This window comes from Colobus angolensis, unplaced genomic scaffold (assembly GCF_000951035.1).
Source record: "Colobus angolensis palliatus isolate OR3802 unplaced genomic scaffold, Cang.pa_1.0 Scaffold99, whole genome shotgun sequence".
Lineage (NCBI taxonomy): Eukaryota > Metazoa > Chordata > Mammalia > Primates > Cercopithecidae > Colobus > Colobus angolensis.
Genome location: NW_012123931.1, coordinates 2,088,711 through 2,101,195, shown reverse-complemented (window position 1 = coordinate 2,101,195; position 12,485 = coordinate 2,088,711). Strand labels below are relative to the sequence as shown.

General features: G+C 54.1%; 1 protein-coding gene across 7 annotated transcripts in view; it reads left to right on the top strand.

Annotated features, from left to right (window-relative positions):
* Positions 1-12,485, top strand: part of LINGO1 (leucine rich repeat and Ig domain containing 1) — a 212,439-nt gene that overhangs the window by 109,381 nt on the left and 90,573 nt on the right. Inside the window, exon 1 of one of the 7 annotated variants that reach the window (XM_011932842.1) lies at positions 8,514-8,627. The exons of the other annotated variants lie outside the window; for them this stretch is intronic. The gene's annotated coding sequence lies outside the window, so the exon portion shown is untranslated. Of the gene's footprint in view, positions 1-8,513; positions 8,628-12,485 lie in introns of those variants that run through there. 7 annotated transcript variants of the gene reach the window in all.

Sequence of the window (12,485 nt, the reverse complement as noted above, 5' to 3'; positions counted from 1 at the left end):
CTTCTATGAAATAGAGGTAAGAAGAGTGCCTGCCTCATAACTTGTGCAGGTTGACTGAGCTGGTCACCTGTGAAGTGGCTGGCACACAGTAAATGCATGTTAAGTGTTTGTCGTTGTCATTGTTGCAGGACACATCCACTCACACACAGTATGTTTCCCTCCCCCAACTGACCATGAGACACCAGAGCCATACCGGCCTCAAACACCTGATGTACACAGAGCGCCAGTGGAGAGTAGCCCAGCCCCCTTCAGAGCAGCCAGGGACAGCTTCCTGGAGGAAGTGGTCCTAGCACTTGTCCTGAGATGAACGGAGAGGAGGGTAGCCCTGGGCACCTGTTGGGAACAGCAGAAAGGATATTTGGAGACTACTAAGGCACTGCTGGAGGTATTTAAGTTGATGAGGAAGTAGGAAGGAGGAAGTAGGCCCCAGCACGGAGGGGGGTGTGGGGTGCTGGGCCAGTGTTTAGTGGGCACCTACTGCATGCAGACATCTTGTTCCCATTATTTCTTTGTGGAGATTTCTTTGTGGAAACTGCATCTGAGTAGTTACACAACTTGCCTGGGGTTACCCAAGCTGTCAGTGATACAGGTGGGATTTGAATTTGTGTCTTTTTGGCTCTGGAACTCCACTGTACTTGTGGCCCAAGTCTCAGCATCACAGGGCTGGAGACTCTGTTCCTAAAATGCCCTGCTCTGCTTGAACACCACTGGTGATGGGGAGCTTACTACCTCTCAGGACAGTTAATGACATTTCATGTAATTCCACTCATTCCAACAGTGATATTCAGGCTGGGCCCAAATCTGGTTGTCATAACTGACTGACTCCTCAGACCCCTCCTAGGCCCCCACGCCGCGCCCTGCCCAGCCCTGAGGCTGCCTGCTGGGCCCACGCTGATAGGGCTGCCCCATTTCCTCCTAGCACCGCATGGATGTGTGAAAGGGGTGGAGAGTACCCCATATGGGGTACATGCAGCATGCCAGCCATGAAGTGTGGCATTGCCACATCCCACGTGTGACCACAGTCACCCTGCAGAGTAGGCTGGCCAAGCTGGGGTGGGCTCAGACCCAGGAGCTCAGTGTTCCAGACAACCAGGCCCACCATTGGCATCCAGGACCGCTGGGAATAGCACTCAGTCCTGGAGTATTTGATTTCCAGAGTATTTAAACAGATGACTCGACTAGGTGATAATTTTAGCACGTTATGGCTGATGTCTTCTTGGGACCATAAAACAGCAAACTTTTACCACTGGAAGCAGCTCCCAGCCAAGACGTGGGGAAATGATCGTGTCATCGAGTCATCTGGGTATCAGTTATTGTTTGGGGGAAAGTGGAATGTGTGGGCGCATAGAGACGTGCGCACCCTCCCCCATGCCCAAGCAAGCCAACCTCATCGCAGGAGGAAGAGAGAGAGGATGCTTCTGGGAGGGAGGAGAGCAGGGAGAGCTCGCCCATTCACTCCACAGGCATTACTGAGTGCCTGCCACGCTCCAGGTGCTGGTTGTGCATGCTCCTCGTGCCAGTGGGGCAAACAGGGAATGTTAATAGTGCAGTGATGGGATGAATAGGGACAGCTGGTAAGATGGGGCAACAGGGCCCTCAGGTGAGGGAGCATCTGTGGGAGGACCCTAAGGGGGATGAGGAGGCTGTGTGGCCAAGGGCAGTGGCAGGGGGAGAGAGGACCAAATGAGGGCATTTGCATGGCACTCTGGGGCCGTGGGATATTTTCCAAGGGGCAGGGGGTGGTGAGTGAGCTTGGGTTAAGCAGGGGTGATGACAATCTGATTTAGGTTTTAAAAAGATCTCTCCAGCTGCTGCAGGAAGGGCCAAGTAGGGAAAGAGCGTGAGGCAGACGTGATGGAGGCCTAGGTCAAAATGATAGCCATGGTGATGGGGGTGGCAGACCCCATCATGGCAGCAGAACTGGGGACAGGGAGAGGGTCATGGAGAAGGCAAGAAGGACCCTCGATTCCTGGCTTGAGCCGCTGCAGTCATCCTCTGAGATGTGGAGGTGCAGTGGAGGATCAGGAGTTCGTTTTTGACCACCTCCTTCTGCAGAGATGTCCTATTGACAGTCGTGGTCACAAGCCTGGAGCTCAGGGGAGAGGTCTGTGTAGGGGATGGAGACCAGCAACTATAGATGGAGTTTAGAGACCTGGGCAAAGCAAGGACCACCCAGGAAGTGACGTGGATGGTGGAGAGAGGACCAAGTCCTGGACCCTGGAGTTACCACCATGCAGAGTTGAGGGAGAAGGAACCTTCACAGGAGGCTGAGAAGGTGCATCTAGGGGGTGCGAGGAAAGCCAGAAGGATGTGAAATCCCAGAAGCCAGGAGAGGGTTCCCAAAGGAAGGGCAAAGTCAGTCAGCTGCGGGCATGATGCTGGGTGCACCTTTACCCAGCCTCGCATAACTCCAGGACAATATCAGAGACAGGTCACTGACGTTGGCACAGTCCACAAACCTGATTCTAATTTCACCAGTTAAACATGCATTCGTGTGTATGTGTGTTTATATATAGTCCTGTGTGTGTATCCGGCACCACAATGGAGACGTAGATCTGCGCCACACTACAAGACTCTCTGTGCCAGCACACCCCTCCCCGCCCAACCCTGCTCCCACACCTACTGCTTGGCTGCTACTAATTTGTCCTCCTCTGTAATTTTGTTATTTCATGAGTGTTACATAGATGGAATCATACAGTATATCACCTTTTGAGATTGATTTTTTAAAAACTCAGCATAGGCCAGGCACAGTGGCTCATGCTTGTAATCCCAGCACTTTGGGAGGCTGAGGCAGGCAGAGTACTTAAGCTCAGGAGTTCAAGACCATCCTGGGCAACATAGTGAAACCCCATCTCTACAAAACACACACACACACACACATACAATTAGCTAGGCATGGTGGTGGGCGCCTGTAATCCCAGCTACTTGGGAGGCTGAGGTGGGAGAATTGCTTGAGCGTGGGAGGTAGAGGTTGCAGTGAGCTGAGATCATACCACTGCACTCCAGCCTGGGTGACAGAGTAAGACCCTGCCTCAAAAAAAAAAAAAAAAAAAAAAAAAAAAGAACTTTAGCATAATGAAGGAAGGGGATTTTTAAAGGATGACAGATACCAGAACACAGTTGTTTGCTGCTGGGAAGAAGAAAAGACCCAGTAAAGAGGGAGAGACAGGTGATGTTGAAAGATAACATAATGATGGGACGGAGCTGAATTCCTGGGGATGAGAGGGGTGGGTTCAGAGTTCAAATGGAGCCATTAACCTTTAACAGCAGAGACCCCTCATCAGGCAGGAAGGGGGGTGCAGGCCAAAGCTGGTGGGCTTCTAGAATGTGCAGGGGCAGAGGACTGGGGTTCACATTTGCTGGCTTCTGCTTCCCCAGTGAAAACCAAGTGAGGTCTCAGTGGAGAGTAACGAGTCACATGGAGGAGGGGAGGCAGGAGGAGGGTGGAGGTGGGGCCACTGCCAGGTTGGAGAGTGGGGAGGTGAGCTGGCTGGTGGCTAGAGCTGGGACTGCCAGGCAGTGCTGGAATTGCTGGAGATTTAGGATTTAAGCTCACAGAGGGCACAGCCTTCATGGTGGGGTCATTTCTCTAGCTGTATTGGGCCTCCCAGCTATAAGTGCCAAGATGTTGGTTGGGCTCATCCAGGTTGGGGTTTTATGAAAGTACTGCCCGGGGGGGCAAGGTATTTGAGCATCAGTTATGCTGATAGACCATGGAACTCAAGCTCACCAAGGGCAGTGAGGGTGGAAGGGCAGTGATGGAAGGTGAGGTGTGAAGGTCTCGGTGCAGTGAGAGGATTGTAAAGAGAGGAGCTGGAGGGCCAAATGGGAGGTTTGACCAGGAGCCATGGTGGTGACAGGGCCTGGGATAGAGGCTGGAGGGAATGACAGCTGAAGGTGACTGGAGGCAGGCAGTTGGGGCACCTCCAGCATGGGGAAGTCACCCAGAAGGATGCAAGGGTTGAGGTACAGGGAAGGACAGACAGAAGCTCTCTGTGGGTGAAGTGAAGTGGCCAGGAAGTTCTAAGGCAGAGGTAGGGGAGGCATAGCCACCACTTAGGCCCCACAGGGACAGAACCACTGTAGATGGGAGGAATTTGGACCTGAGGTCTGGAAGAGCCCCAAGGAGCAGGGAGCACATCAGCCTACCCTGGCCTAGCAAAAATCATCTGCAGAATGTCACTGTGTGCCCACCCCTCAGAGGGGAGAACAGAGGCCCAGAGAGGGTAAGCACGTTTCAGAAGGAACAAGCTCTGCTGAAGCGTGCAGAGGGTCTGCTTGAAAGTCAGTGGCGTGGTGGAGGCTGGATTCCAGAGCCACATGTTTCCTGGGTTTCAGTGCTGCCTCCTCCAACTTTTCTGGCCTTTCTTCATTTGTAAAATAGAGCAGAATGACAGTGCATAGTCCCAAGGTGGACGTGAGGATTGAGTTTTAATGCATGCATCCTGTGAATCCTCGGGTTAGCCCTGTCTACAGGTAGGGAACCTGAGGCTTAGAGAGAGGAATTGACTTGTCCAAGCCTCAGTATTCCCCAGCCTCCCTGTCTTTGCCCCAGGGCTGCCATCTTTTCCCACACTCATTCAGCAGCCTCATGAAGGAAGCAGGATGCAGACCTCAGGCTCACTTGGAAGTTGGGGAAACAGGGCAGGAAGGTGTCTACTCTCCCTGTGGCCCCCAGAGTGCCAAAGAAGGATGGAATCTTCCTTATCAGCCAGGCTTCACTGTCGGGGACACAGAGGTGGCACAGGCACCATGCTTCTCTTTAAGCCACAGTCTCGTAGGGGAGACAGGACAAAATAATAAGCAAATATAGTAATGTTAAACAGTGGAACATAGGGCAAGAAGCAGTTGTTCAAGGGAACAGGGATTTGGGACTGAAGTTCTTGGAGAAGAAGAGAAAGATCCAGGGACTGTGGTGGCAAAGAAGGAGCAAGGGTTGAGCTGGGTCTTGAGAGGCCATGTGAGTTTAATGAAATGGATCAGAGAAGGGCGATTCTGGAGGGGAAGAGGAGAGGGCTCTGGGTGAGCAAAGGCTCAGAGTGGGGGCTGGGGAAGAAGGCGCCCCTCTGGAGCAGAAGAGGCAGAAAGCAAGGCTGTGTGGGCTGCCTCCTGCAGACGTCTCAGTCTTCTCCCAAGAATGGTGAACCAGAGGCCCCTGAGGCCTGTGAACAGATGCCAACAGCGAGAAATTGGCCAGTGGATCCTTCATGGCCTGGCACCATCAAAGCTGCCAAGAGCAGAGAGGCCCTGCAATCTGGGAGCCTGGCGGCCCGGCACGGTTGGCCAGCTTGCTGTACGACCTTGAGCAAGCACACTCTGCTAAATAGGGCTACCCCAGCCACCCTGTCCTCCCTCCCAGGTGGGCTGTGTGAGGTGTTCCAGCCCTGTGAAGTCTTCAGCGAAACAAAAGCCAGCACCGTGGCAGAGTAAAGGAGTAGAGGTGAAGGCTTTTAGCTCCCTGGCAGAGACGCCCAGCAGAAATCCAAGGCGCGTCAGAAAATGGAGTTTCTGGAGAACCTTTGATTTAGAGAACAAGGTTTTGGCATCAAACTGCGATCAGAGAACAGAGGCAGCCTGCCACACCGTGAAACTGAGCGCTGTAAACCTCATTAATCTGATGCCTCCATGTTCAAAGTGGTTCCTAATTAGGAGCCGAGACTCTCTACCAGCCGGGTGGCCCATTGTTCCTGCTGGACAAGTCCCACCAAATGACTTCAAAGCCCATTCCTCATGTCCCTCTGCCACTCAGTGCCAGTTAACCAGCATTTAGAGCTGGGCCGCCTGGGCTGACAAGCTTGGCCATGCTCCTGCTTCATTTGGTGTCGGAGCTGAAGGGCCTTCCTGAAGTTCTCCAGCAATGCAGGCAGACACGGGGAGGGAGGAGCTGAGTGCCAGGTGTGGGTGGGGGTGAGGGACAGCCCAGGGTGGCCCCTGCCCCCCTGGGAGTCCAGAGGCCTGGAAGGAGCAGGAGAAACCAGAAGAGCTGCAGCTTCCCTCGGCCACCCTCTCTTCTCCCTTCCTCCTCCATGAGGGGCTCCTCTTCACTGCTCCAACTCCCCAGTGCCCTTCTCAGACCCACCCTTTTACCATCTCTCTCCATCCTCCTGAGGAGGGTCTTCGATGCCCAGTGAGAAGCCAAACTAGGTCTGGGGACACAGTGGGGTCTCACTGGGTGGTCTGATATGGATGGACTCAGTCCCTGATACGTTGGCTCCCACCTTCCCTGTGTTTACCCCCACCCTCCACTGTGCCAGGGCTTTGCACACAGTAGGTGCTCATCAAGGGCCTGCCAGCCAGTGTAGCTTCTCCATAAGCCAAGTCATGTCTGAGAAGCTTGTGGCTCCATCAGGACAGGCACGTCAGAGCAGTGGGCCTGCAGCGCCACTGGAAGGCTTCAGGAGAGAGCTGGAAAAGGCCTGTCAGCAGTGATGCCACTTTCAGTCTGGAACAGCCAGGTGCAGGGAGGCTGGGTTTTTCTCTGCCTTCCAGGACGTTGAACCACAGTTGAATCTAGAGACAGAGAAGGCACAAAAGGAAGACCCAGGTCAGTGAGCCTGAACCAGCCCGAAACTGGTGGTCAGAATGCCAGGATTCCAGGCCTGCCGCTGTCCCTGACTCTGGCCACTTTGTGCTCTTGAGCAGGTTCTTGGCCTCAGTTTCCAAACCGGTGGGAGGGGAATGATGACCCTGTCTGTATGGCTCCCTGCATACAGTGAGGTCAAATGGAAGACGAACTGTGAACCTGCCTTGGGAGCTGTCCAGAGTTCTGGGGGCACTGAGCATGCTCCAGCTTTGCTCGCACACCTCTGCAGGTGGGAGGCTCACCCCATTTTGAGGCCATTTTCCATGGCCAGATAGTTGCAGTTGTTAGAACAATTATTGTACTAGTTTCTTAGAGCTGCCTTAACAAACTACTATAAACCTGGTGGTTTCTGTTTTATTTCTAAAACAATAGAAATTACTCTCTCACAGCTCTGGAGGCTGGAAGTCTGAGATCAATATGCCCACAGGGCCGTGCTCTCTCTGAGGGCTCTAGGAGAGGATGTGCCTGGCCTCTGCCGGCTCCTGGTGTTGCTGGCATTCCTTGGCTTGAAGATGCATCACTCCAGCCTCTGCCTCCGTCTTCACATGGCCTCCTCCCCTAAGTGTGTCTACAGAGCGCAGTGGTAGGATCTCTGCTCATTGCAACCTCCGCCTCCTGGGTTCAAGCAATTCTTCTGCCTTGAACCCACTAATCTCCTGAGTAGCTGGAGATCCAGGCGCCCACCACCACGTCTGCCTAATTTTTGTATTAGAGACTGGATTTCACCCTGTTGGCTAGGCTGGTCTCGAACTCTTGACCTCAGGTGATCTGCCTGACTTGGCCTCCCAAAGTCCCAAAGTGCTGGAATTACAGGCGTGAGCCACTGCACCTGGGCAAGTTGACCTCTTGCATAAGAACATCAGTCGTTGGATCAGGACCCACCCTATTCCAGTATGACCTCCTTGTAACTGATTACCTCTGCAAGGACCCTATTTCCAAATAAGGTCACATTCTGAGGTTCCAGATGGACATGAATTTGGGGGGACACTATTCAACCTGGTACCTTCCTTTTCCTTCTGAGCCCAGACTTCCACCCTGTGGCTTCACCCTTGTAGGTTTTCCCCTGCTCCTGACCAGCCCCAGCTCCATCAGTTTCCTCTGCCCCAACAGGGTTCCAGCCTCCCGATGCCCCACTCTGCTCTTCAGGGCACACCGGGCTGCCGGTAAAGTTTCTGTCCTCCTTCCCAGGGCTCGCCATCCACCCTCCTGCTCTTCTTGCCTTTTAGATGTGGAAACTCGTCGCTTCACTCCAGGACTCAGCCTGGGTCCCACCAATTACTGGTTTCCTTGATGTCTAACACTATAAACCCCTTCACCTCATTATAGGAAATTTCTTTTGAATGGCCTTTAAAAACCATCTCATTACACAGGAAGAACTGTAATTACCTTGTGCAAGACAGAAATTCTGGGCAAGCTGGTGCCTGATACCTGTCAAAACTATGGGACAGGGTTCCCTGCTGGCTGGTTTGGCCATAGGAGAGAGCTTCTTCTCTCGCTCATCTCGTCCTTTCTAGCCCCTTTTCTTCTGGGACTTGTGGTCACCCACATCTCCGTTGGTGGCCCTAGAAGATCAGGACCTCCCACAGAGAATAGAACCACCTTGGATTGGTGCCTGTGCTCCTGCCTGGTGTCCTGGCAAATCCTGATGGTCAGAGCCTCCCCCAGGGGTTCTCAGGGACTGCCCAGCCTCTTCCTGAGCTCGCCCTCCTGGAGGCTGCTGGAGCTTGCCCAGTGGTTGCAGAATGTCACAGCTGGGTGGGACTCTGGAAGTTAATAGGTTCAGCCTCCTGCCCTCAGCCACTTGTCCAGTCCTTTTGCCCACCAGCTTCTGGGAGACGCTAGCCCTTCCTGGGATCAGGGTTTCTCCCTGAATTGTTTAGGGGATTTTCTTGATGTCTGGCTAAAATCCCTGGTGCCCCAGTGCTGACCTGATTTTAAGCTCCATCTCTTGCTGGTGGTGCCCCCTTGGGCAAGCCATGTGGCCATTTTGAGCTGTTTTCTCATCTGCAGAATGGTCGGGATCATTTGTGCTTCAAGAGTCATGGTGAGCAGGGTCTGTGGCCACAGGCGTCAGGTGCCCATCATTGGGCATGTAGCAGGAAGTGAACCTATATTGCTTCTACTTTCCAGGGGAGCTTGACCATGGAGGCCCTTTTCTTTCTCCTGTCTGCATAATGTGGGGTGGAGCACACTTCCATTTGGACTTCTCCTTCTCTTCCTCCTCCCCTCCACCATTTCTCCCTCTTCTCTCTCTCTCTCTCACTCTCTCTCTCTCTCTGTCTCTCTCTCCTGGAGCATCAGAAGACATGGCACATCCTGTTCCCCTCCAGCATCTCTGCCTGCAGCCTGCCACCTGCTGAGGCAATTTACTTCAAGAACACCCAGCTGCTGGCATGGTCTCAGTAGTTGCAGGTCCTTCTCTGCTCAGTCCCTAGCTGTACTATCCCCTGCAGGGAATCCGTGTGGCATCCTGGCACTGCCACAGCCATGGGCATTGCCCATGGAGGCAGAACCATGCCTATCCATGTGTCTGTCCTGCCAGCACCTCCTCTGAAACTCTGGCTATAGCTTCTGGGTCTGGCTGGGGAAGCAGAGAGGGTGGAGTCTCTGGTCTGCTCCTCAGCAGGGATTCCTGCTTCTTGAGCACCTGCTGTGTTCCAGGCTCTGTGCTAGGGGTTAGGCATACAGTGAGCAAGGCAGCCATGGCCCCTTTCCGAGTGAAGCTCACAGTTCTTCTTGGGATCGGGGTGGCGACGAGTAGTAAGTAAATAAACAAGTAGATGTATAATTGCAAATTGTAATGAGCAGAACAAGAGAACAATAGAGAATGCAGCTAGGGGGCTTCTGGCACACTGAGACTGGGCAGTCTGGGAGGGCTTCTCTGAGCAGACATCTTATCCCATTATCAGATGGATAAGAAGGAGCTGTGTGCAAGGAAGAGGAAGAGCATTCCATGTCCTGAAGAACCTTGGTGTGTTGAGGAGCTGGAAGGAAACTTGTGGGGTAGCCGGAAGAGAACCAGAGGAGGTGGGGTTGGGTAGGTGGTCAGGGCTGGGTCAAACCGAGCCTGGGGCCAATAGTGAGGAGGGTGGGTGGGTTTTGGTCTAAGAGAAAGAGGAAGTTGCTGGAGGGTTTTAAGCAGGGAAGGGACTTAATCTAACTTAGGCTTCAACAGTGCTGCCCTGGCTGCCAGGTGAAGAGCAGAGGGACACAAGGACACAGAAGAGTAAGGTGGGCCACTCCAGGGGGTCTGGCAGGCCGTGGTAGGCCTGGCCCAGGACAGAGGTGCCGGGTTGGGTGGGGATGTCGCAGGGAGGCGAGGTTTCCAGTTTGGGCAGCTGGGTTGATGGTGGAGACGTTTGCTGAGGCAGGAACCCTGGGGAAGGAGTGGTTTGGGGACGAGGAACGATGAGGTGTTTGTAGGACATCAAGGGGAGATGGCAAGGATGTCAGGATCTTAGCTGTAACAACAATGGGATTTATATATTATTATCCCCATCTTACAGACAGGGGATCCAAAGCTCAGAAAGGTAAAGTACAGCCCACCCCGGGCCACACAGCTGGCAGTACTTCAAGCCAGGGTGGGACCCAGAGCTGTTGGCCCCATCTCAGCTTGCATTTGAGAAGGGCAGTGCTTTGCGCTACAGGGTGAATGAGTGGTGGGATTTCAGGCATCAGTGGGCGCCTCACCTCCAGTGTGACCATGGTGGTCTTCACGCGGGGCCATGTCTGGAGTCAGTGGGTGACTCTCCCTTAGGACATGCAGCCCAGAAGGCCTCAGCCACCCTGCAAGAGTGGGGACAGCTCAGCCACTTGGCATCATTGTGCCTGAGAGGATCCAGAATATTCCATTGTTCAGCCTGAGAAGAAGTAAAAAATTAGCTCCAAGTCAGGGCTTTCCGAGGGTGGCAGAGCCCAGGACAGGGTGGCTCCCCGAGGCTTTGCCAGCCCCTGCCACCTCACCTTCTTGGTCTTGGGAGGGTGCTTGGCACTTGCCTGCCCCTACCACAGGGGCCCTCCTCTGCCAGCTGGGCGGTGGGGGCACTGAGAGGAGGGAAGCCTCTAGGCAGCCAGAGGACTGGGTGGAAAGAGCCCTGGACCAGGACGGGAGCCCTGGGGCCACCATGCACCTCCCAGTGACCTCAGTGTCGCCTGTTGGACAGTGAGCCCTGCAAATGAGTGAAGCATAGCGCCCTTTCCCTCCAGCATTCCAGGAGTCTCACCTTCCTCTCTTCTGAGGTGGGAGCCAAGGAGCATCTCCAGGGCTTGGGTTGTGGAGTTGTGGTCAGGGAATAAAACTGGTCAGGGAGCCTGGAAAGCAAGGCCCAGGGTGCTGGAAGTGGACTGGCGTGTGTATGTGTGTGAGGCATGGAGTGGCGGCATCTCCCTGAGCCCCTGTCAGGGATGAGCCGGCTCATATGACAGAAGATTAACCCAGCAAATTCTCCACAAGGAAATGGGAGCCTGGCCACCCTCCCTAGGGCGTAGACCATGACACTGGTCTCTGGTGCAAACTGGGCATGGTGGCTGGTGACTGTCAGGGCTGTGTGCAACCAGGGTCAGGATTTACATTGTGGGGCCAGAGACAGGGTTCAGGGTGGGACCAGGGCTCAGTGTGTCCATGGTGAGAGCTAAGTATGTATCCAGGGCCAGAACACAGTCTATGACTGGTGTTAAGGCTCACTGTGTGACCATTGCTTAGTGTGTCAAGGGTTAGGGTGTGTGACTAGGGTCAGGGCTCAGTGTCTGGCCAGGGTCAGGGCCCAGTGTGTGACCAGGGTCAGAACTCAGTGTGTGCCCAGGGTCGGGGCTCAGTGTGTGACCAGGGTCAGGGCCCAGTGTGTGACCAGGGTCAGAACTCAGTGTGTGCCCAGGGTCGGGGCTCAGTGTGTGACCAGGGTCAGGGCTCAACGTGTGACCAGAGTTGAGACTCAGTGTCTGACCAGGGTCGGGGCTCAGTGTCTGACTGGAGTTGGGGCTCAGTGTGTGACCCTGGCTTAGAGTGTGACCAGAGTTGGGGCTCAGCGTGTGACCAGGGTCGGAGCTCAGTATATTTGACCAGAGTTGGGACTCAGTGTCTGACCAGGGTCGGGGTTCAGTGTGTGGCCAGGGTTGGGGTTCAGTCTGTGATCAGGGTTGGGGTTCAGTGTGTGACCAGGATCGGGGCTCAATGTGTGGCCACGGTTGGGACTCAGCATAGTGCTCTATGTGTAGCCTCAGAGGCAGATTGGAGGCCCTGCCGCATCCACACTCTCTCTGAGCTCTCCGCTTGTCTCTCCCATGGGGCCTGTTAGTCAACTGCTCAAGGCTGATGCCACTTCTCTGAGCCTTGATGAGCAGAAGCTTGAATGGTCGTAGCTTCTGCAGATCCTTCAGAACTTGCCGTGCATGAGGCGCCCTGTGGACCACTGATGGTGGATATTATTGCCCCTATCTTAAGATTAGGAAACTGGAACTCAAAAAGATAAAGTGTCTTTCTGAGGTCACAGCTTGTTAAGTGGCAGAGCCCAGACTCAAACTCCTTGTCTCTTTTTTCCTTTTCAGGCTCCTCAGCATTTCTTCCTGGGGCAGAGGGACCTTTGGCAGAACTCTCTTCCTATGGGTCCCCCATAGAATCTTCTTCCTCTTTCTGCCTAGACTGGGGCCTGTGAGTTCAGCCTTCCTCAAGCCAGAACTTCCTAGGAAGGCCAACTAGGCCTGAGAATGGTCAAGGAGACCTTCCTGCAAGGTCTGAGGCATGCAGGCAGGTCCTGTCCCCAGCAGCTGGGGACCAGGCAGAGCCTGTCTGTAGGGTCCCATCAACCCCAAGGATCGGGCTTCTCTCTTTGTTAGAGATTAAAGGCATGTGTCAGCCCCAGTGGAGGCATTTTGAGCATTGTGGTCCTGGATTTTAGAGCTCTGG